Below are 20,362 nucleotides of genomic sequence, written 5' to 3' on the forward strand. Positions count from 1 at the left end.
ATTAAATTCACTGCACTACAGTTATGTTATTAAAACTGTCTTGTAAATAATTATTCTCAGTGTACAGGTGAAATAGTGACACGTTGAAGACCCAGTGCTGACTTGTGCGTGTCGTCGTATGGTGTTCGGCAGCTGTGCGCTATGGGCGCTGCCGTTCTCTGCGGGCGCTGCCGCTCTCTGCGGGTGCTGCGCTCTGCGGGCGCTGCTGCGCTCTGCGGGTGCTGCGCTCTGCGGGCGGTGCGGCTCTCTGCGGGTGCTGCGCTCTGCGGGCGCTGCCGCTCTTATCGGGCGCTACTGTGCTGTGTGGGCACCACTGCAGTCTGCGGGTGCTGCCGCTCTCTGCGGGTGCTGTGCTCTGCGGGCGCTGCCGTTCTACGGGCGCCACTGCGCTGTGCAGGCGCCACTGCGGTCTGCGGGCGCTGCCGCGCTGTGCGGGCGCTGCCGTGCTCTGCGGGCGCCGCCGTGCCCTGCGGGCTCCGCAGCGTGCTATGGGCGCTACTAGGCGTTGCCGGGCGCTGTTACTCAGTGCGGGCGATGCCGTGCAGTGCGAGCACTGCTGGTGCTAACGTGTGCTGCATAGTCTACCGTGCGATACTGGCATTAAGGGTACTTCAAATGGAATTTAAATTGGTCCTTGGTAAGAAAATGGACGATTTGAATTTGAACCTGGGTGAGTTCAATTAAATTACAATTTTATTATTGTTACACTTTTGTTACAATGTGCAAATAAGTTTGTTCTATAAGTATTTTCCGTACTCGTTACAATGTTTGCTATCAGCTCAATATATACGGGTTTTGTAATGACTTGGGAGGACGGAGCGTGTAAGGCCTAACGCGACTTCGAGAGGACCAAGATCATTCATGTAATGCCTGGAGGTCAACAACGGGTTGTGGATTGGTATAGAAGACTCTTCGAAAAATTGTTATGCTTTCGAGGTGACTATATCCCACGTAATGCCTGGGTACTGTCACTTCAATCACGGGACGGGTTATGGTTCTTGGAAGACACAGTGTAAGACCCGCTGTGGCCTCTGTTGACCAAAATCATGTAATGCCTGGGTATCGTGCGTACAGGACGGGTTTTGGTACTTGGAAGAAACAGTGTAAGACCCGCCGTGGCCTCTGTTGACCAATACCATGTAATGCCTGGGTACTGTTACAGGACGGGTTTTGATACTTGGAAGATACAGGTGTAAGACCCGCCGTGGCCTCTGTTGACCGAGATCATGTAATGCCTGGGTACTGTGTTGCAGGACGGGTTTTGATACTTGGAAGATACAGGTGTAAGACCCGCTGTGGCCTCTGTTGACCAAGATCATGTAATGCCTGGGTACTGTTGCAGGACGGGTTTTGGTGCTTGGAAGGATACAGTGTAAGACCCGCTGCGGCCTCTGTGGACTAAGACCATGTAATGCCTGGGTACTGTCCGGGACGGGTTGTGATACTTGGAAGGATACAGTGTAAGACCCGCTGCGGCCTCTGTGGACTAAGTCCATGTAATGCCTGGGTACCGAGTGTTAGGGCTATAATAGTGACGACAGCGTGACGATATTGGCTGAGCTTGTAATAAGACATTTTTAGTATTTAGCACATTTACCGCGGTTCTATTGAACATGTAACAAAGTGTAACAAACTGTGTAATATTTATAGCAAGTTGGAAATAATAAGAAAAATAATGGTAAACGTATTAGTTAGTGTACTCAACTACACAATGTGTAGGACTTTGTTCGTAAGTAAAGTTCACTCTGCGGGTGCATATGAAACATACCCTAGCGAATGCTGTGTTTTGCTTTGTGTGCTCGGACGCTGTCTTGGAGTCGCTCAGACATGTGGTCCTGGAGCTGTGTGCAACTGTACACGCAGAGTGAACCCACGGACACCTGTGATGAGTCACGGTGTGTGTGACGTTCGTGTGGCAAACATTTTGTTTTTATTATTAGTTTGGGTTGGAACAACCTTTTATGGGTACCGATTCACACATGCAAAGTTATGTCTCATTCGTAGACCCCTAACGAGTCATGAGGGTGCACTCCGTAGACAGGAACTGCCCCGGGTGATTGGTACTCGTATCTGTTTGTTTTATATCCGCTGAGTTTAGACATTACTATGTCCAATTTTATTGACTTTATACTTTTTGCCGTGGCCTGCATAGAGGTGAGCATCTTTATGCTTTACTTTACCATCCTTTGCGGTGAGGCTGAGGTGGATTCGGCCGGATTTTGCTTCTCCTACCGCAAAAGCGATGTGTTGCTAATGGTCATTGTATCGGTGAGCATTGGGAATACAGCGTGCTACTTTGTTAGAACGTTTTCTGAACGGGCTAGCCATTGTAAAGGTGTCGTGCTGTGCCTTGAATTGCGCAGTTTGAGACATATGTACGACATTCACCTTTGTCTTCTCTTGCCTAGATCTTTGTTCTATCCCTTTTCAAAATTTCCTATTGAATTACTTATTGCTGATGCTTGAGTGCACGCTTGCATCTGTAATGAGGGTTCTGAATTTTTGTTTCTAATTACTTTCTCAAAAACAACGATCTGAGGACATTACACACAAATAAGTATGAAACCTTAAATGTGTCTGTTCAATTACAGAAGGTGAACAATCTAATCCTCTGAATGCAGCTGGTCGAGGCATGCCGCTGTTGGGTGATGAAGCGGTTGAGGATGCCTCGCCATCAGAAACAGTTGTATTACCGAATCAAAGTTCCTCTGGCGTACTTTGTATCGGTAAGATTAGATTAAGAAGGTTGAATTCTGTCAGTTTTCTTTATATCGTTCTTTCATCTACAGAGTTTGACATTGAAGACGACGCTACACCACCTTGTCTAGCCGTGGCAACAGCTCCGTCTGCTACTTCAGTCAGGACAGTCAACGCGCCTGTGCCTCTACTGCACGCGTACGAGGCAGTTCCTGGATCTACGAGACGTCTACAGGTGCATGAGAAGAGTGTGTCGAGGACGCCACACCGTCAGGAGAGGCCGTGTTAGGAACGTCAACAGAAGATAGAAAATGTAATCTTAAAATGAGGGTATTCAGTAAAAAGGGGCGTATAAAAGGGCATTGTAGATCGCTTTCTAGGCAGTTATTTTTCGACTATTGTAAAGAACGTTACTCTGCCACTTTTGTTGTCGAATCTATAATTTGTATGCTTAATTGTTATTTTGTTAACTTTGTAAAGTTGTGAAGTAAAATGTTCTCGGTTTATAAACGTTTGTTCTTAATTAATAAATTCTTGACAAGTTTTCCTAATAGTTGTTTTTAAATTATTTCCTAACTAATTTTCCTAATAATATATATACGGTCTAACTGAGAAACCTCCTCCTTTTTAGAAGTCACTTAAAAATGGAGATAAATCTAACACTATGCGTTGCTTAGAACACTTTCTTCATAAAAGCAAACAAAACATTAATTCAAGTCGTTTTTATTACATAACTCTGTTCTCACGTATTCATTTACCTGCACTCTGTACTGCATTCCACTTGCTATCAGACACTGCTTACAGCGAGTAGGTAGTGTGGAGGTGGAGTCTGTAATACCAAATTCTGCCTTTTTATATGTGAACCTGATGATAAAGCAGACGTGCTACTTAATGGAAAGTAGTTAACGTCGCCTATGGACATTTGCAATTTCGCCAATGCATTGCCGGCTTTGAAGGAGAGCTCTTTTTGCACCTTTTTTGAAGAGCCCCATATCGTAGCGCTCCAGGAATACCTCGGGAGGAAGTTCATTCCACATCTTGCACGTCCGTGGCAAGAACGTCTTCAGAAGCAAAAAAGGGGTTCTCAAAAAAAACATTTTTTTGTTTTTATGTCCTCGGATATCTTATTACATTACATTACATTACATTACGCATCTAATGAACTAAAGCAACTGACAATATCTTCAAACAGAAAAAATCAAGGAACAATATTGTCTCTACCTCAATGTTACCCAAAACTACTTAGAGATTAGATAGATAGATACTTATATTTAAAAAACTTCTTATTATCTTAAAAATTTAATGAGGCATTTAATGTACCTTAGTACATAAATAAATAAACACAACATCATCATTTCATTTGCTAAAAATATGCAAAAACTCCTCAGATAATTTAAGAAGGAGACAACATTTACAAAACCACGATTTTCTCGAAACTTTTTAATACTGAGATAACGCTTTGGTGATTCTGAGGTAATGTGTGCTAAACTGAAGTGTATGTGGGTAGGTGGGTATTTGTCTCGAGCGCATACGTCACTAGTGTCTTAAGGTGAACGCCGGCTCTGTAAGTATGTGTGCGATCGTCGGCCCGAGCGGACGTTGTGGTGCGTAAGAGAGCCAAATCGTATTGCTATCAGTGTTGGAACACTTCACCCACCACGCAGAGTTCCAGTGTTTTGGCAGCAAAATCCAAAATTCAAAGGTGGTAAGAACTTTTGAGTCGTGTTGTGCTAATGCTATTTTAATGGTATCAAACGTTAAATCGCGTTAGGATGAAAATATTTTGGAAAATTTCACAGATTTCACAGAAATTAAACACTCTTAAGCTAATGTGGTCGCTTTACGTGTAACTCAGCTGTCATCCACACTACCAAGATAAGGATTATTTACCGTAAAAAGTTGATAGGCCGGCAGTATCTCCTGTGTTGAAGCATACTGGTTCTACCACTTATTTACTACGCTTTGATTATCTGGATTTGTATGCATCTAGGTATGTATGAATGTAACGTCTTTGCACTCGATTTTTAACCACTTTAATCGGTCAGTTTAGTTCAAAATTTTCAAATTATCAAGAACCGATGACAATGCAAGATTTTAATCATCTTATCCCATTGTTCTTATCAGATTTAACGATTTTCGAGGCGGTGTTACTAGGTTGCAACAATTAATACTTTTTAGTTTAATTATCTATAAAAGTGTAATTTTTGTTTTTTTTTTTCTATATTTTTTTATTGCAAATTTGTATTTTGAAAAAACTGTAAACGATCTTTCTTTCCACATTTAGCGAGCCTATCTACCGCTCACCGCTGTAATTGAAATCGTCTGGTCAGGAAATTCTACAATAGAATTTTTACAAATGAAAATATAAAAGAGGCAACTCCACATCTAATTCTGTCCTCTCCTAGCAGTGGGAGGTGCTAATTCCGAGGCTAAATTGGTTTTTCTGTTAAACTCTATCTATGTGACAAGCATGAGTAGTTTTCGACAACATATTTCTTACACTTTCAATACCATCTACTATTTTAACCGTTTTACGAAAATACTTAAAGCAATTTAAGGAATGTATTTATTATTACTTAATGAATAAATGGTACGTATGGTATGTGATTGTAAAAATCAAGTTTATTTTTTATGGAGCCTGACAATGAGTATATGTATAAAATCGTTATTCTATATTAAATACCTATGCGTATAAAATAGAATAATAATAGAAATAAATTGAATTAACTCTTCTTACTCAAAATTAATAATTTCGCAAATTATTTTCGTTATCGTTAGCATTTCACTAACGCTTTCGATCATCATTCGCGCTAGACACAAACTTATGAACGTTTCAGATATCGCAAAGAGGAAAACTGCAGGAATTTATGTTTTCCTGCTACGTGTAAGAGGTATTAATCAATGAAAATGTTGAAAGAATTTTATTGCAAGGAATGAAGATATTTTTACATCAGAATAGAGATATAAGAGCTATCGTGCTTGTAGGTAGGGATGGCATTCTGAGATCGACTAAACGAAGAATCGATTTTTTGGACCAAAAAGATCGATTATTTTATTCGACCTCTAGTAATGAATTGATTCAGTGAAACGATATTTTATCGTAGAAAATCGAAATTAGATTTTTTCAAAGTTGATATAACAAATGTGTTCTAGACATTTTTCGCTGACAGATGCGTACTTCAGTGACTGTGTTTTTTTCGCTTACACCCCTGATCGATCTTGATAGATCGAAGATCGAATTTTTGAGAATCGATTCTTCAGGCCTCGATTTTTTGTGAATCGATTTATCACACATAGATTCGAATCGATCTTTTTGGAAGTATTCCCCTTCCCTACTTGTAGGATTTGCGCGAATAAAACAAATAATATCGGAGCTTTACTTCTTTTCCTTTTAAAATAGGACTTATTTCAATATGTTGATATTTTCAAGAGTTTCATATCTGATTAGGGATCGTAGAATTGTTATTTATTAAGTTCTATCGAAGTGAATTTTATGCAGTGATAGTGTAGTCTAAATAAGTATTACATTTTCTTCTGAGTATAAGGACTTACCCACGCTTAGTTTATACTTGTAATACTTTAAGGATAGGTGTAGGTTTATTTGAACTTTCCTGAAGATTTGAACTATCATTATTGCAGAGTGTACTTCAATTAATTTAATTCTGATTATTCTATGTCTACAGTAGTAGGTTTGAGATATCTGCCTAAAAAGTTTTTCTTTTCATCTCTTTTTCATACATTTTTGATAGAAAAAGAACTCAGAACTTGACGGGTTGAAGGTAACATTTTAATAGGAGTGTTGCTATATTCTTCTTATTTTAAATGTGCAAGTAATACCTATGAGTTAGAGAAAGCTCATGTCCAGAAAAAGAAAGGATGGATGGATTTATCTGAGTGAACTTCACCTGATAATAAGTGGTTTTTGGCGACCACGGTCATCTGTCATCAACTGATGCATAGTTACCCATGTGGCTTAAATTGGAACATCGGAAGTATGTCCCTCTTACACCTCCTTCAAACAGGAACACGGCAGCGCATAATACTGTTGTTATTTGGCAGAAAAGATGTGGCGGTGGTGCTCTCGAACCAAAGGGTTCTACCGCTGGTAATACCCATTTTTTTGTTTCTTTTTTTATATTATAGAAGTACCAGACGAGCATGCAGTCCACCTGATGGTAAGTGGCTACTGCCACCCATGGACATCTGTATCAACCCCAGATAGGATTAGATATTCCTACCTGAGGTCAGCCACAGATGCGCTGCTACCCCTGAGGACTAAGCTGGAACGCCTCGGAAGTCTGTCTCTCTTACCACACAACACACACATTTAACAGTACCTCACGTTCCCAATTTAGTACTTGATATACAGTACCGTACTTGATACAATTTGTCCCGTTCAACTACAGCGGTTCAAGATTTATCCGAACGACCGACTTTCCCTCCCATTACCGCGTCATTTACCCCAATCTACCCCATCGATACTCGTTTAACTGAATCAGCGAGAATCTATCGTTAACGCGATCTTGGTGTAACTTTGGATGATGTTGGAAGACTACTATGGCTAAGATTTTTATATAATTAATAATATTGAGGAATCTGTCCGTTTCTGAGAATCACTTGTCATTAAGTTTAGTATTCATATAAGGTGGTATGAAATATGATTATTTACTCTATTTCTAATTTCTTTGTAGATGGTGGATTCGGCGTTCGACTACGATGGCACCGCTTCTTTTCTTTACTTTTTCTGCTTTTTCTTTTGGCCGATTTCAGGAATAATTTCAATTAATTTAAATAAAGTTTATCAGTATATTTACTGTCGGTTTATTATAGCTTCCTTTACGATACTTCGAAAAAAAAAGCCCAAAAAATCACATACAAAATTGTTTTATCGTTTTCGGAAAGCTATGTATATCTTACTCTTCTAAACTTCATCAAAATCAAATAAGGCTATTATAGCCTATAACTATATTTATTAAAGAGGCGAAATTCTAGTTTTCATATTCTAAAAACCTACACATTATTCCCTTCAAAACCTTCTGACCACCGACGTTGGTATTCCAAGACAGGAAGGAATGCCGGTTTCCTCCCTTGAATAACAAGGAGGGGTGGATTTTTTACATTTTCGCACTCGTTCCGCTGTCCCCGAAGACAAGTGGTTGGGTATTGAGATGCGAAGTGTGTGTCTCACTTGCTTTGTTATTAAGTTGTATAGATATTAGTCTCATGTGAACATGGAATCAGTTTTAGCGCTCTATAATTTACAGGCTCCTCTTATCAACATATCATTCGTATACGAATTTGTGAGTGAGTGAGTGAGTGCACACTAGCAAAGAAATTGACGTAAATTCGCAATCACGTGTGCACAGATATTAATATTAATTTAATATAATATTACTTAATTAAAATTTATATTATATACATTTATATTACTTAAATAAAGTTAATAGTTAGTTAGTTAATTTAAATAGAAATGACACGTGGATTTTATTTTCGTCAGCTAAAATACATTATCGTGACATCAATAGAGGCAGCTAAATATAATTAAAATAAACAATGTTGTATTGAAATTTACTATCAATAAAAAATAACACTTATTAAATATATAAATCCGTTAAAATTTATTTTAACAAACATTTTAAATACAAATAACTTCTATTTATGATGTGAGAATGTTATTATTGGTGTATTTATTATCTGTGCGGTATAAAAGGGTTGCCATTTTCATTGTTCTATGGATCAACAAGGCTTTGTTTGCCCGACGTCAGAACAACCGACCGTGTGAAACACACCAACAAAAAAAACGACGGCCTTTTCCACGCTTTTCCCGCCAAATCCACTGTCGAATGTCATTGGCATCGGGGTAAAACAGTTAGTGCACGTTTATGCCGCTAGAGGCGCCACCTGCACAGTGTAAAAATAAGAATTTCAATTTATACATGTCTTATTTTCAATGGATTTCAATTTTATTGCAATGTTTCAATTATTTTTATTTTATTTTATAATATAGGTGTAGCAGACGAGCAAGTAGTCCACCTGATGGTAAGTGGCTACTGCCGCCCATGGACATCTGTAATCAACCCCAGGTAGGATTAGATGTTCCTACCTGAGGTCGGCCACAGATGCGCCGCTACCCCTGAGGACTAAGCTGGAACGCCTCGGAAAAGTCTGTCTCCCTTACCACACCCTTCAAACCGGAACACAGCAGCGCATAACACTGCTGTTATTAGGTAGAAAGAGGTGTGGTGGTGGTGCCGCCAGAGTCGAACCACAAAGGGTTCTACCACCTTCTATTAAAATATTATTGAAATGTTATTTTATCTATGCAGGTAAAAAGGTTCTGTGGGATCAACAAGACTTTGTTTGTCTCCAAAACAACCGGCCGCGTATGAACAAATAAAAAAAACAATTTTCCTGCCGACGGCGCTTTTCACACATTTCCCGCCAAATCCACTGCAGACTGGCGCGACGTCGTTTAGTGAAATATTTACTTCCAATGTTTCACCATAGATTACTAAAGATTACTCACGCCTAACAAGAAAATGTTACCAGTTTTGAGAATTGTAAAAGTTGCGTAAAAAAGTTTTGCCACGTCTCCGTGCTAAAATGTCCCTAAATATTTGAAAGACTTATTTATTTATTGTGTAAATTACGTAGTATTAGTTATTTTTTCGTAAATTTTCTCTAAGAATGTCAAATCAAATCAAATCATTTTTTTTTATTCAAAATAGGTTCTTTACAGAGCACTTTTTGAATGTCAATACAACTACCACCACTTCACAAGGTGTTTCGTTATGGAGAAGAAAAGGCGAAAAAAACTCCATAACACACATCTTTTAAAAAAAATGTGTTTTACAATGTTAAACTTAACCTAATGGTACATGTGGAGCTGGAACTACTTCAGACCACACCGTTTTGTCAGTCAAAGTCAGTGTTTTTTAGTTGTCAAGAATTCAAAAAAACGTAAAATTTACAAATATTTAATATTCTTAACTACTTGCCTATTAAAAACGCTGGGAAAAGTATAGAAAAATAATACATATTTTTAACAATAAACAAATATTTTAGACTTATTTTGAATAAAAATATAATTATAAACTTCAAAAAATTTTGGAATGTAGAGTTAGGAACAAGAAATTCCTAATCACTACCATAAGCATAAAACAGAAACATCTCACCACATTTCTCATGACGGTAGCAGACCAAAGTAATAATTACACCACAATTTATTCTAAGAACCCATTCTAACCTACCAATCTAACCAAACACTTAACTTGACGCACTAAGGTTCAAATCGTGACGTCAAAACCGATAAAAAGCAGGCAATTCCTGATGATATCCAGAACAAATCCAGACCAGTTTAAGAAGACCTCCAAACAAAGTTTGCGTCTACCTATTTATATCCGATTAAAGTTAGCCGAGAGAGGGTGGGTAGTTCAAGTAATAGTGGCGATGGATGCCACCCGTAGCGACCTCACAGCTTGACTGTGACTCACAAAGATCGGTTTCGAATGAAAATAATCAATGCCCCCTTTACTGGTTTTTGTTATTCTGTCAAACTCTTTGGGTATGTTAAGAATGAGGGCAATATACATTTACATCAACGTCGCTAACGACACTTGCAACATTGTAACACTATGAGGTTGTTAGACCATTGGCATTACTGTCAAAAAGAAATCGGTCAACTTGATCAAGAAACACGAAGTGCGGTAAAACTTCAATTTACTTTTTAACACTCAGAACAATGTTATCTGCTAAATATTTCCAAAAATATGACTTTCACATCTCCATCTTTTAACCATCGTGGTTAAAAGATGATTATTAAAAGTTTAAGTTTTGTATTTGTGTGGTCGTATCAACTTTTTAAGAAATGTATCGATTTGATTTAGTCTCTTTTTTTTGAGATATTTTGTTCGTAAATGTAACCACATTCTGTGGTTTCTACTTGAATTAAATTTATTTTATTAATATTTTTCTAAAATGTCTTCTCCGAAGCAAAAATATGGCAAAAATATATTTTGTAAGATTGAATCTTAAATTTCAACCTAAATCTTATTTAAGAAGAGTTCAGTCTGTATCATAATTCATCCATGGATCTTTAGACAATATTGATTAAACAAGAAATACGAAATCATAACATCATCATAAAATAATCTCTAATAGAATCGTTACAAATCGGCAATTTGAAATTGGGCGCTGAATTTGTAATGAATGCAGTGATATAAAATGTAAGGATTGCATTGTCCAACTCTTATCGTCACGCCACCTATCGGACGCTGGACATGCTAACTTACCCCTACTAAGGTGCAAAATATACGTTTCTTTATCTTTTTTTATATCACCACAATACCAGCTTAACCCACTTGACTCTGTACGAAAACGCGCGGTGCGAATCGTCAATGACCCAGCGATCTCTGATCGGTTAGAACCCTTAAGCCTGCGGAGGGACATAGGTTCCCTCTGCGTGTTCTACCGACTTTACAATGGTGAGTGTTCTGAGGAACTGTTTGATCTGGTGCCTACGTCGCCTTTTCTTCATCGCACCACTCGCCGAAGGATGAATTCCCTCAGGATTATGACATGGGGCTCTTCAAGAGGGGTGTAAAAAGAGCTCTCTTTCAAAGCTGGCGATGCATTGGCGACTCCTCTGGTGTTGCAAATGTCCATAGGCGACGGTGACTGCTTTCCAACAGCAAGTGGCCAGCCTAAATAGGGATCTGAAGCATGAGAAAATTGCTTTTCTAAATAGGAAACTACAAATACTAATAATATTATGAAGACTACGGATATTACAAAAAAACTCTTACAGCTGTTCAAAAATGTAGTAATCATTTATTTTACTAAGGTATTGAATTTTTTCTTCGAGAGTAGCGCCATATTTAACATAAAGTACAGTACACTTCTTTATATTCATAACAACAGCTTATATGGCCAGTTAAAATATAAAGAAGTAAAACGAAAAAGTGCAAAGAAATTTGGCTAAATTTAATAGTAAGAACAATAGACAGGTCTATGATACGATTTCCAAGGAAACCGATTGAAATGTTACATATTTAATGCAGCTAACTGGGCCAATGCACCAACTACCAAGTAACATATAGAACATGTGAACACGCGATATGTCAAATGTTGTTAGCCGTTATTTAAATTCTCTTTTATCGACAGCTTTGCCATTAGCTGTTTGTCTTTCAAGAATATTTTATGATGTGTCAACGTTATGTTAGTAATAAGGGTAAATGGGGGAGTTAAAAATAAAAAGCCTTTGAGTAAATTTGTTTTATGGCAGATATGTTTTAGTGTTTTGTCTTTAGGGCGAATTTAGGGACAGAGGAGAGGGAATCATGTACTCGTAAGTCCATGATCTTAATCCACAATTTGAATCAATCGAACCAAATTTTATGCATTATTATTTAAAATGTTCTTTCAGCTTTTAAAACTATTGAGAATTTTACCAACATAAGGTTAGTTAGTATGCTAAAGTGATTATTCAAAGTTCAGAGGAAGCCGTGTTTCTTAACCACTGGGCTATCACTGCAATGTACGTATTACATTATTATTCTCTCTATTTTTAGGTCCTTTCAAACCGACGCTTTCAATGTATTACAACTATTATAAGTGTAAGGTATAACTACCTCGTTATGTTACCGGCAATACCGGCATGCCTCAGGCCTCATTTGCAGGCGTCGCTGTTTTATAACGGCGATCCAGCCACCCTTAACTTGACTACATTGATTTTTATAATCCTCTTTAGTGATGGGAAAAAGAACTATTTTAACGATAGGCAAACAACAGTTTTTGGAATTTTGTCGTAAGTTGATTTTCAGGTTTGAATGCCAAAGCTTAACTTTTCGAATTAATATGCATCAGAGAAACAAAATATCACTATATTTATGTTAAATGATAAGCAAATATCGTGACAATGTTTTTAAGGATCATGAAGTCTACTAACCTTAGTTCGTCAGCGTGGTATAGTCCGCGCGAAACTGCTAGTCCGCTCTGAATATAGAAACGAGTAGCGTCGAATGGCAAATTGTAGATATTAAGTTGCTACGGAATATATGGTTGTAGTTGTGCGCAACAACTTCAGAGTGGACTAGCAGTTTGGCGCGGACTATAGCCATGATTTAATGAGATTGCATGTGGTTTAGTCACCAGAAGGATTTATGTTTCAAATTTTATGAAATCTTTAATATAATTTAACCGCATATAAACTTAAATCTGAAAAAAAAAAGGTTATTTTTTTTATAAAATTAAGTTATTAATTATTTTAAGTAGGGTTTTGCATATTTCCATGTATCGATACTTTTGACGTAAGATGCACATCCCTAGCGCTTGAATTGAGTCATTAGTGCAACACTGGTTCCCAGCGTACAGTTGTTATGAACAGTTTCCTTGTAAAATAACAATAAAATTATGATTTGCATCTGCTGTAACCCTTTACACCCGAGATGATATGAGCGTGAGTTTCACTTTAAAAAAATTCCCACGTGATAGCTTCTTATTTTTCGAAACGCAACCGATGCCGATCGATCGTGAGGAGAGTATCGCATGTGCTACCGGCTAAGTGAGCGGGGTGCAGGCGGTCAGTTGCGCTAGGGACTCGTCCAAAGATGGCAGATTTTTTCGACCCGCGCACTGTCTCAGGTATATAATTATTTTTGGTATTAAATGTTAAGTATCTATTATTAATTATTGCTAATTTAAAAGCTAAAAGAACACTAAATACGTGGATTTTAGTAGTTTATTCGATTAACTTGCAATTTAGATACAATTAGGTTGCAAATCTCAACTGTTACGATCGTGTGCCTACGGTTGTTGGTGCAGAATAACGTTTGATGAAAATGCTTTTATTGCTATTACCAGTTATGTGTAAGTTTTGCCAATAACAATTTTGTTTGTTTAAATTTTAGGGGTACATTTAAATGACGATCAGATTTTGCCAGTGCGGATGAGGAGAAATATATCGGACATTGAAGATCTTCATGAAAGTGAAGAGCTTCAACCAAATAGATTAGAAGAGTTTCAATTTGAAGAATTGTGCCCTGAAACAGATCCAGAAGCACATGCAGACCCTCAAATAGAAACTGACCTAGAATTGGATCTGGAACTTGAGCCTGAACCTCAACCATCTACTTCAAAATCATCCCTAGAAATTTCTCGCCGCCGAGCATCTTCACGTCCAACACATCGAAAAATAGCTTGGAAAAGAATACGTTTTCTGTCTTGAAAAGGTCTATACATCCCTACTAACATCTCCAGTAAAGTTTACAAGGAAATATTTTTATTAATATTTTAATTGTGAGGCTCTTGATATGTAACCAGATGCACAAATTTATATTATCTAAGAAGAACCGGTCGAAAACTTAATTTAATTGCAATAGATATGGCTAAAGTTTTCTCTATCTGCATTATCATTGGATGTATTCCCTAGCCAAGTATACCTACGCCTTGGAGACCTGGATTGAAGACGGAGGCAATAACGGAAGAAAGAAGAATGTTGATTTTCATAGAATTACGTAGTTTAGGTTTCATTGCCAAGACAGATTTTTATAAAGACTAATGAAAATAAAGACAGTGATGTTAAATATCTCCAAATTGTTTTAATTTTGTAATATTTTTTGATAAAAAACTATTTTTTTTTGCAATTTTCACGATCGTGAGTGTGACAGTTCCCACCGGAGACTCACGATCGTGCGGGTCGATTTCTGGATTAAGTATAAACTCTGGATTTTTTTTCCTATTTTTTGTGGATCCCTTAAGCTATATAAAAAGCCATAATAAACGTTTTGAATCGGAAATTGCAAAAAAAAATCTTCGGGTGTAAAGGGGTAAGCTGACTACCATTAAGGTTGTGTATGGGGAAACAAAGTTCTTTGAAGTTTCACGACTACTGAATGAGTGGCGAAGTTTTATACTTTATGGTCTTTATGTCTGCAATGTTGAAATACTTGTAGTTTTTTTTAATGAAGAGGGAGCAAACGAGCATGATATCCGCCTGACGGTAAGTGGCTACTGCCGCCTGTACGTATAATATGTCATCAACCCATGATTATGTTAGAGTCCTATCTGAGATTGGCTACAGATGCATTTCTACTCCTGAGGACTATGTTGTATTGCGTAAGTCTCCCGTACCACACTCTTGAAAGGGCTTAACTTTGATGTTATTAAGCAGGCATAGGTGTGGCAGTGGTTGTCCCTGTAGTTCCGGGACTAGAATAGGGCTACGGTAAGAGGCGACTAAAAGGGGGCTTCCGAGGTTGCGGGCGGCAAGAGTGGGGGCTCGAACCGTCCAGTAAGCGATCCCGGGTAGGGCGGCGGTAAGTGTGGTCGCACATCGTCGTGAACACCAGATGGTGCGGGAGGAGCGAAAACTGCTCCTTGGGAGCAGTTAGCAAATAACCCTGCGTCGCTCCCACGTCGTCGGGTACCTTTTGAAGGTTTCCCCCTCGTTAAGAATTAAAAAAAAAGGTGTGGCAGTGGTGCTGGCGTAGTCGAATCGAAAATGGGGGTTTCTTTCAAACTTTACTTCATATTTGTATCGTAGCTGCATCTATTTTATCCCACTGCTGTGCAAGCGCCTTTATCTGGGGAACCTGGAGCATGCTCTTACATACTCCTTCAATGTTACGGTTCAATGTATGTTTTTCATGTGATCGATTTTATAATAGTCTATGAATGATAAACCTATTGTCTATTATTTAGGATTCAAATTTACAAATACGTTTTCTTTTTATAACTTAAATACGTTAAATTATAAAAAGAAAACATTTGTTATAGTCCGCGTAAAACTACTAGTCCGCTCTGAATATAGAAATGAATCGCGTCACCATAGCAAATCGTATGATTATACCTGCACGCAACAACAGAGCGGACTAGCAGTTTGGCGCGGACTATACATTCTTAATAAATATGTATATTAAGTGTAATATGGTCTCAATTAAATTGCGGTTACTTAACTTTCAATTTCGAAAATACCTAAATTACGTTCCTGTTTATTATTAATGTAATATTTTTATGAAATGGAATATAAGATTGGATAGAAGTAATTCATGTCTGCGATGACAGTTGACAGCGGCTTTGGCGGGAAAAGCGTGAAAAGCGCCGTCGGCCGAAAAATTGTTTTTTCTTTCTTTTGTTGATGTGCGATCACACGCGTTTCTTATTTTGACGAGTTGAGAAAGGATATGTGTTGTGTACAAAGCATGCAAAGAATTTTATAAGCGAAAAAATAGGTAACTAAAAAAAAATCTCACGCTACGCATACTTACGAAGCATTTGCACATTTAACAATTTCCTTTTTACACACTCTAAATTTCTCAGTAAACGATTTTTGTAAAATCTTTTGGGAAACTAAATGTCTTAACCGTAAACAAACGAAAGAAATCATTTGGTCACGTCTTATAAAATCTTCTCAATAAATAAATACAACAAATGTATACGAGTTTTATAATTTACTTATAATCCATACGAAAAGTGTGAAAAATTGCAGATCAATTGGTTAAATTCTGTTGCAAGATGTGTCCCTCACATACATAACAAGGCAATTTAAATCTAATCTTCTAAAAAAGGCCAAATAGCTTTGAAATTAGCCATCATTTTAAACAACAAACAGAAATAGATTTCCCTTTAAGCTTGCGTATAGCATACGGGTGTATATTAGTTTACTTATCAATAATTTTCACGCAGTAGTTATCCCTTGAAGTGCAGCTCTGCGCCGTACATTGTTTGCACGGCTCATCTAATATTGACTAAGCTGCCTTTGGCCAGCGTTTCAGCTGTTGGGTAACATGCCCTCGGCGAGATTAGGATTCAAATCCAAAATATGATTTTTCGTGTTAGGAATTATTTTAGCAATTCAAAGAAAATGTTGTGAGAAAAACTTTGTTTTCAGTGGTATATTATGCCAGGATTTATAACTTAGTCCTCATATAGCACCGCATCTGTGGCCGATTTCAGTGGACCCCACTGTATATAGAAGAAGTAATTAAGGTTTAGTATGTAAATGTAAGAAAAAAAAGTTATTTCTTAAAAGTTAAGCCTTTCCTTTAGTTTATCTTTAATCGTTATTTTCAAGACTTTGTTTCTTATAAGCGATGTTATTCGATGGCGAAATAACACAGGATGTTTTTTTTTTCCAAAATAAACTACTTCAATTCCTAACTTAAAAATGAGACTGGGCGCAAATCTAATTATACAATTTTATTAAAATCACACTTATGACACTTTTAAGCATTTGCTGTTATTTATTCTTTCTGATTTCGCCAACTAAGCCCAGATAAAAAAATCACCCTGTATAGTCGCATCATATAAATTTAATACATTTATCAGTTTTTCGCAATATATCCATTGAAATAGCTTCACTGCGCCAGTGTTTGCGGTTAGTCAATGTTGACACAACTGCCCTTAGACTGGCTGGTAACGCCTTGTTAGTCGGTTTATTTCTGATCTAACTACCTGTTTCTTGTTAATTGTTGATTTATAATTGAAATGTAGTAGAACTCGTATTATTGGACTGAGCGGAGGCAGTACGGAATCCTAAGTAATTATAATTAAAGTCTCATTATATATCTTCTGTACTCAGGGTCAATTTAAAATATGCCGGGGTACCTGAAACAAGTCCCTGAAAGTAAGTAACAATTTAAGAAGGCAATGTCAATTTAGAAATGTTGACCTTAATTCTTAGTAGAAACCTAACATGTAAGTAATATTGGCTTTTCAGCCCCCCTGAGATAAATATAATAATTAATATATCTTTATTTATCTCTTGACAAAGCTTAGGTTCTAGGTTACAATACAAAACCTTAAGTTCTGGCCCGCCTGAGATCAAGAGCCCTGCGCAAGCCACCCTAAGATCGGGGGCACTGGACATGCCCCCCTGTGCCAGGGTGTGTGTCGCGCCCGCTGGCCAAATGCGTATTGGTAGACTTCACATACCTTTGAGATTTTTCTTTTAAAAATCAAAGGTATGTGATTACACATACATGAAATTATATAAGATAATTAATTTATAATACGCACATAACTTTGAAAAATCAGAGGTGCGTGCCTGGGATTTGAACCTCGGACCCCTCGATCGAGAGGCCGAGTTTGTTAACCACTAGGTTGTCACTGCTTTTAGCTATCACTGCTGTCCCATAATACTTCCATATATTTGCAGATGTACAACAAAATTAAAACCTGACCAGAAGGTCAGTATTGTAGGTACACTCATGAACACCCCTGGCGTCTTACATGCGTCGGCATAATGCACCCCGAAGGTTGCCTAAAGATTGCGCTCAATGTACTCGCCCGTCAGTGCAGTTCCTAGCTCCATCGCCGAGGATCTATGTTCAAACTTAGATAGAAAACAAATCTTATATAGTTTAAAATGAATAAAGTAATTTTGTGCTACTTACTATATTACTTGTGGTTAATACAAGATATCAATAGAGAGCAGTGACCATATAATATCAAGTGGAGCTTATTCCCTCTAATACCATAAAGAACCAATGACCACTACGTAAATAAGCTTACACATTTAAAGCAGCCATAAAATAGGCGTGTAAATTTTTACGTAGTCTAGACACAAGTCTAGGTAATCGTAAACTAGAGTTCAATCTACAGAATGCACTCTAGATTAAAAATATTAAGCTTTATCTCACACGCAAGTGTAAATATGTACCCTACCATAGGTTTGCGGTTTGGTATCACACTTTCTACAAACATTCAGATAAATTTGTATTATATACAAAAACAACAGATTTAGAAAATGAACCTCAATATTTAGCAGAGCAGAGGAGAGTAGAGCTGACTTCACATACATATATAGGCAGATTCGTTTTAACGAGGTTTTTCACCTTATTTATTAGTCATATTAATGCTTACGTATCTACCAAGGTAATTCTTATCTCCTTGACCAAAGCGGTGGACTATGGACTAAATCTTCTCACACTCTGAGAGGATCCCCATGCACGGCAGTGGAAGAGTGGTGATAGAGTTGACGACGAATCCATTAAAAAATTAAAGCTACAAGAGAGGGTTATTTACATATTGTCTACCGTATGTTTTGTTACTCTAAAAGTGCAATTCTAAATCATAACCATTTTTAGTTGGTAGAGTAGTATCTTCCAAAAATCGAGAACCCGTAGTATCACCAGAATCTATAGTCGAACGGGCGTCCCGCCAACAACGATTCATCTCCATTAACGCTTTTAAACGAATGCGAGGCTCAAAAAACTTTATTTGCGCGTAATGTATTTAAACGCGGATAAATTGAATCGCATTAGAGTGTGTGACGTCATGCTGGTTTGTTTATAATGGCGGCGAAATGGCCAAGTGTGAACGGGTACATTTTAAGTTAATTGTACAAAGTTAAATTTGTAACCAGTAAGGATAAAATTTAATTTCTGTTATTAATAAATAACTAAATTCTTACCTAAACTAGATCAAGAATATATTACTATATCGGACGACGAGATTATTTAAGTAAGCAAAATAATCAGGCAAAATAGTTTTTTCTTTTACTTTATTTCATTATTTTTTTTAATTCTAAATAAGTTATAGAACTACATACCAGTTTTGGGGAGAGGGGGGGTGGGGGGGTACGGTATTAATCAATCTGTTATCATGTGATAATAATGAGAAAAGCAAACAGAATTTAAATGATATATATCCTAGCTCTTATCAACTCCCCTTACGCAATCAATTCCATTTATGTGTAATTAAATTAAATTGACAAAAAGCAAAAAGCACTTAAGTTCCATTCATCAAAATTCCCCAAATAGTCTACTAAAGAGCCTTAATATAATTCGAAACTAACTAAATAAATTGATGTCCCTATCCGAATAAATCTGACCCTAGTTTGCGCCCTAGGTTCGTTCAAAATGGTCCCATTAATGGGGTTGCCAAATTACCCATCTATTTAATTTCCCGAATGGGTAAACGAATTAGGCTGGCAACTTTGAAACGAATTAAATTTTCGACGGTTGACTCATTGTGTTACCGGCCTGTCCCTGCCCTTATTTATTTTTATTTTTTATTAGATTATCGGTTGAAGGGATGGGACACAATCGTTACTCGAATGTTTTAAAGGGGGACAATTGAATCGGTTTTGGGTAATTCATAAATGTTTAAAGTTTTTTGGAAGTTTTCAGATGTTTTCGGACGCCGTACGTCGGAGAACGAAGCTTTAATAATATTGGAAGCGCGAAGTATGCTCGTCTGCTACTCGTATATTATAAAAAAACCCATAGTTACAGATTTTGGGGTAAGTAGCATGTGCAATTTGTAGATTATTTCGGTGAAATGTATCAAATAAATATGCACTCGTGCCTTATAAACGGACGTAATCTTTTCCTGCCTAATAACAGCAATCTTAAGCGCTGCTGTGTTCCGATTTGAAGGGTCGGGTAAGAGAAACATACTTATCCTTGGCGTTCCAACTTAGTCCTCAGGGGTAGTGTATTTATGACAGACCTCAGCTACAAATCTTATCTTATCTGGGGTTAAATGTAGATTTCAATGGTCGATAGTAGCAACTTACGATCAGTACCCTTACCATGACTTTTTACGTTTTGACAAATATGACTGTTTTGGTATTTGTTTACGTATTTGCCCATACAATTTCAGTCAGCGCCCCTAGCGGGTTGCATCAGAACTATAGTATCGGTATAGTATCAGTAACGTAACA

This window comes from Epargyreus clarus, unplaced genomic scaffold, assembly GCF_041222505.1.
Source record: "Epargyreus clarus isolate Ecla_fem2 unplaced genomic scaffold, WU_Ecla_fem_2.2 ptg000031l, whole genome shotgun sequence".
In the NCBI taxonomy this organism is placed as follows: domain Eukaryota; kingdom Metazoa; phylum Arthropoda; class Insecta; order Lepidoptera; family Hesperiidae; genus Epargyreus; species Epargyreus clarus.